The following is a 6,461-nucleotide window of genomic DNA, read 5'->3' on the forward strand; positions in this document are numbered from 1 at the left end:
AACATGACCTGAGCCAAAGTTGGACACTTAACCTACTTAACCACCCTGGCGCTCCCACTGATTTTCTTTTGTAACCTTATCAGAAAACGTTTTGTTTAAAAAAATGTTTTGGTTATTATTGCCTGAGTCTATTTATAAATTCTATTCTGTTCCATTGATATATGTCTTTATTCTTTCACCTGTATCACAGACTCTTGATTACAGTACCTATACACTAAGTGAAAATCAAATTGTGTGAAAAAGAATTTCAAAAATGCATTAAATACCTAAATGTGAGACATGAAACCATTAAAATCCTAGAGAAGAAAACAGGCAATAACCTCTTTGACGTCGGCCATAGCAACTTCTTTCTAGATATGTCTCCTGAAGCAAGGGAAACAAAACCAAAAACAAACTATTGGGATTTCTATAAAGGTAAAAAAGCTTCTGCACAGCAAAGGAAACAGAAAAACTAAAAGGCAACCTACAGAATGGAGAAGACACTTGGAAATGATATATCTGATAAAGGGTTAGTATCCAAAATACATAAAGAATTATCAAACTCAACACCCAAAAATGAATAATCTGGTTAAAAAATGGGCAGAGGACATGGACAGACATTTTACAAAGAAGACATCCAGATTGCCGACAGACTCATGAAAAGATGTTCAACATCACTCATTATCAGGGAAATATAAAGCAAAACTACGATGAGATACCACCTCACACCAGTCAGAATGACTAAAATCAACAACTCAGGAAACAGCAAATGTTTGCAAGGGTGTAGGGAAAGGGGAACCCTCTTGAACTATTGGTGGGGATGCAAAGCGGTGCAGCCACCCTGGAAAACAGTATTGAGGTTCATCAAAAAGTTGAAAATGGAACTACCCTATTATCCAGCAATTGCACTACTAAGTGTTTACTCAAAGAAACAAAAATACTAATTCAAAGGGATATATACACCCCGATGTTTATAGCAGCATTATCTACAATAGTTAAATTATGGAAACAGAAAAAGTGTCCATGGACTAAGGAATGGATTAAGAAGAAATGGTATACATATATGATAGAATATTCCTCAGCCATAAAAAGATTGAAATCTTGCCATTTGCAGCAACATGGATGGAGCTAGAGAGTAAGCAAAATAAGTTAATCAGAGAAAGACAAATGCCATATGATTTCACTCATATGTGGAATTTAAGAAATAAAATAAATGAGCACAGGGAAAATAGAGGCAAACCAAGAAACAGACTCTTAACCATAGAGAACAAATTGATGGTTACTATAGGGGAGGGGGGATGAGTTAAATAGGTGGTGGGGATTAAAGAGTGTACTTGTAAGCACCAGCTGTTGTATGGAACTGTTGATCACTATATTATACACCTGAAACTAATATTACACTGTATGTTAACTAACTGTAATTTACTTTTTAAGTTTATTTTTATTTTGAGACAGAGAGAGAGAGAGAGAGAACGGGTGGCGAAGGGACAGAGAGAGAGGGAGACAGAATCCCAAGCAGGCTCCATGCTGTCAGCGCAAAGCCTGATATGGGGCTTAAACTCATGAACCATTAGATCATGACCTAAGCTGAAGTCAATAGTTGGACACTTAACTGACTGAGCCACCCAAGCACTCTTTAACTGGAATTTAAACAAAAACTAAAAAATCAGTTTGTCTGATTCCTCCTTTGTTATTGTTCTATTTCAAAATTATTTTATCTATTTTAGTTACTTTGCCTTTTCACACAAAATTTAGATTATGCTTGCTGATGTCCACAAAAACTCTTGGAATTTATTTACACCTATAGATCAATTTGGGAAGAACTGGCATCTTTGCTATGTTGAGTCTTTCATTATATGAACAAGGTATATCTTAGTGTTCTGTAATTTTCATAATAAATATCCCACATATGTTGTATTAGATTTATACCTAAGGTGGATTTTTTTTGGTTATTATTTATGTTATTGCATTTTCAGTTTGAATTCCCAATGTTCTGTTCACTGTGTTGACATCCTATTTGCAAACTAGCTAAATTCACTTATTAGTTCTAGGAGTTACTTGGTGGATGTTTTAAGACTGTCTACGTAGATACCATATCATCTGCAAAATACTTTTACATCTTTATTTCCTACCTCTATGACTTTTATATCTTTTTGCCTGATTTCATTAGCTAAAATATGTATTACTTTGCTGAAAAAGCAGTTAGAGTGGGATATCTTTACCTCATCTCAATCTTAAAGATAATGCATCTCTCTTCACCATTATATTTGATACTGTTTTTTGTTTTGTTTTGTTTTTTCCAGGTTGGGTTTTGTAAATTTTTTTTATCAAGTTGAGCAAACTCCTTTATTTTGGTTTTGAGCTATATCAACTTTTATGATAGATTTCATCCAGAATAAATGTTACAGTTTGTATGCCTTGATCTCTGTAAATTTATTTAGACTTTTTGACACAGAATATGTGCTATCATGGTAAATGTCCCATGTTCACGTCAAAGGAGTGTGCTTTGCTGCTGTTTTAGTAAAGCAGATAAATATATATGTCAATAAGATCAAGTTAGTTGATAATGTTTAAATATTCTATATCCTTCCTGGTACCTTTTTCTATATGTTCTACTAAATATTGGGAGGCAGATTGGAATTTCCAAATATAGTTTTGGATTTGTCTATATTTCTTCTTGAGGCACTATCAAATTTTTTTTTAGTTGGCATACATTTTGAAAATCTGTTATTTTGTGCATGAAGGATTAGGATTGTTATGTCTTATAAACTGATCAGTTGTTATGATAAAATAACTCTTGGGAATGCCTGGCTAGCTCAGTCAGTAGATCATGCGACTTGACCTCAGGATCATGAATTCAAGTCCCACATTGTGTATGGAGCCTATTTAAAAAGAAAAAAAATAATTTGTGAAATAATCTTCTTTAATACTGGTAGTATTCTTTTAGTATAACATTTACTTTAAGGGGTGCCTGGGTGGCTCAGTCGGTTGAGCGTCTGACTTTGGCTCAGGTCATGATCTCGCGGTCTGTGAGTTTGAGCCCCGCGTCAGGCTCTGGGCTGACAGCTCAGAGCCTGGAGCCTGCTTCATATTCTGGGTCTCTCTCTCTCTGCCCTCTCCTGCTCATGCTGTCTCTCTCTGTCTCTCAAAAATAAACACTAAACAAAACATTTACTTTAAGTGATACTAATATTGCCACTAAAGGTATCTTGTTTTTTGTTGGAATGATATATATTTGTCTCTCCTTTTACCTTCTCCCTATTTATACCTTTATATTTAAAGTATATTCTGCAGGCAACTTATGGTTGGCTCTTGTGTTTATGTCCAATCTTTGACACAATGTCAAAGACAATGTGTCTTTGAGTTTGTGGATTTAGACCCTTTACATTTAAAATTATCATTAATATAGTTACGTTAAAATGTATCATTTTTCTATTTGTCACATATATTACTTTATCCCTTTTTCTTATTTCTCTGCCTTATTTGCAATAATATTGTATGTCTAATGACTCCACTTTGTCTTCTTTATTGGCTATTTTATATCTATAACTCTTTTTTACTAGTATTGTTGATTTAGGATTTATTGTATCTAGGTTTAGCTTATAAGATTTTATCTTGCAGTGATATTATACCACTTCATGTAATGCATAAAGCCTAAAAATACTATAGTTCCACTTCTCATTTTCCAACTTTTATGAATAAAGGTTGTAATAAATTCTACCTTTACACAAGTAACCCCATACTACATTATAATTATTTTTTCTAAACTGTAAATTATATGCTGTTATTAACTAATAAGAAAGTATATATGTTTACTCATACAGTTACAAATTCCTGTGTTCTTCATTACTTGGTGTAGATTCACATTTCCATCTGGTGTTTTGTTCTGTCTGCCTGAAATTTAACAATTCCTGTAATGAGGGTCTATTAGTGATTAATTCTTTCAGCTTATACACATTAAAAAGTCTTTATTTTGTTTTGGAAAGATTTTTTTTGCTTTGTACAGAATACAAGATTGACATTTTTTTCTTTTTACTATTTTAACAATATCACTGCACTCTCATATTTTTTTGTGTTGCTTCCAACAAGAAATATGCTGGCATTCTTACCTCTATTTAAAGGACCTCTTCAGAAAGAACATGCGAGGATTGGTCCTGTCCACTTAGCAGATCCCTGTACATTGCCAAGAGGGTACTAGGTTTGGGAAACAACAAGGGTGGAAGGGATTTCACAGACTTGCATACTGACCTTGAGTGATCCTGTTCATCTTTCTATTTCCATTCCTTTTACCCCACACCCCACCTGAGGGCAAGCTCCTTTCCCCTCACTCATTTTGCCAGTGTATATGGAATTCATGGATTTAAATATTCTGGGCTGCCAGCTCACCGCGCCATCTGGCGTCCACATCCTGGAAGCCAAGACCAATCTTAAAATGCTGAAAATAAACCTGGTCTGCAGCTGCACAGGCTGTTTCAAAACAACTTGATTTTATAGAAACTTGGAAGATATTTAAGAGCATTAGATTGTTATTGCAATTTGTGGCATTCTAGTACTCTTATAATTTCAGTTCTAGTACCTTTATCATTTTTGTATATAATTTGGCACATCGTTCTTGAATTTAAAATGTTTAAATGTATAATAAAAATTGATACTTTTAGAAAAGCAAAAGAAATAGTAAAATTAACACCTATCCACCTCAATCCAAAATCGTTAACATATTTCTGTAATAAGCTCATTGTATACCTAAGTCTGAAGTAGACAATTTTAAGGCATGGCATTTCTGCCTGCATTTTGACAAAATTAAGGATATTCTTCTGTAACCACAATACCTAGATCACTTCTATCAAAAAGGAAGGGGATAGCTCCCTAAGGCCATGATTTTGTTCCATATGAAAATTTCTCCAACTATCCCCCAAGAACTTCACTGATGATTTTTTTGCCCGAGACAGGAAACGATGGAAGATTCTGTATTTCCACGGACTTCAATGTCTCTAAAACCACTGTGAATCCTAGGCAACCTCCCCAACACCATTCCCGCTTTTTTAGTACATTCTCAGTGAATTTTGTTCAACGGCACGCCTCTTTTATCCCCGCCTTCGCCCCCCCCCCCCCCCGCTTTCTGCAGCCTGAGTGACTTTCCGCTCTTTGCTCCAGCAACAGCCAGCTGCGGCGGGAGCCCCAGGGGAGGAGTCCCAGAGAGGCTACTGAGCAAGCGCAGATGACCTAGTAGGTGTGGACCTTCTCCGAACCCCGCCCAACAAGGGCAGGGCCCTAGCTGGCGAGGCTGATATGAGTACTTCGCCGCGGGGTCGACTATGCAGGCGAAGCTAGCTGCTCCTTGCTTTTCCCTGAGGATTCGGTCGGAGAATTTGTATAAAGAACGTTTGTTCAGAAATCATACCGCTTGCTGTGCGTTATTGCTTCAGGCCTTGCCTTGTAATATTTGTTCTTGCATTTTGTTTGGCACATGCGTATAAATTCTTACCGTAAAAAAATTACATAGACATCATCTACAAACAGACTCATATTTTTTGTACTGTGTATGCCTTTCTTGCTTTTTAAATGCATGAATAATCATTTTTCAAAGAATTTTGAAATCATTTTTATTTAATGTTTTGAAGCATTACTCTTTACTAAATTGATTTTTTAAGGAAGACATGTAACATTTTCACTGTTTTAGTGTTTTCCAGATTTTTTCTCAGAGTCTTATGCTTTGAAACGTGCTGTGAATATTTTATTATATGACTTAATTTGTTCTAATTGTGAAAGATTCAGAAAGGCATTCATTTGTGTAAACAGAATACTAAGATTCCCTCTCTGAATATGGAGACCAGATACTTACTTGCTGTGCAGGTATGAATTTAGTAACATTGTTTGCTTTTTTCCTTATCTAAAAGCTGTAAACCTTAGTTGGAGCCTGTAGTTATTTCCACATCATTTTTTTAACGTTTGCATGATTTTTTTAAATATACATGGCCCATAATATAGATATATATTCTTTTCTTACTCTTTAGTAAGAGGATACTAAATACCACTCAAAATATGTGTATACACATCTGTTACAGGTAGCACATACTTTTGTAATATGGTCTTTTAGAGAAGAAATTGTAATATTTTACCAATTACCATAATATTAAAGTATGTGTGACTGTGACTTTTTAAATTATCATTGTATTGACTTAGTCAATTATTTATCCACCTTTCTATGACTTAGCTGATTCATTGATGTTCATTGTTTCAACTTGAATCTTTGACACCTCTGCGACATAGTTTGTTTGTGAATAGGCTGATGAGTATCCTGGAGAGTGCAGATGGGATTCCTTGACTGGGTTAAATAGATATTTCCTCACCCCAAACCACCAAGAGACACAAAAGCATGAAGAGGTAGAAACAATTCAGGCCTCCAACAAGCAGACTTAAGATTTATTTGAGGCCTGAAATGTGGAGAGCACAAATGTGTTTAAAGGAACACATTCTCCTGT

This window comes from Prionailurus bengalensis, chromosome B3, assembly GCF_016509475.1.
Source record: "Prionailurus bengalensis isolate Pbe53 chromosome B3, Fcat_Pben_1.1_paternal_pri, whole genome shotgun sequence".
Classification (NCBI taxonomy): domain Eukaryota; kingdom Metazoa; phylum Chordata; class Mammalia; order Carnivora; family Felidae; genus Prionailurus; species Prionailurus bengalensis.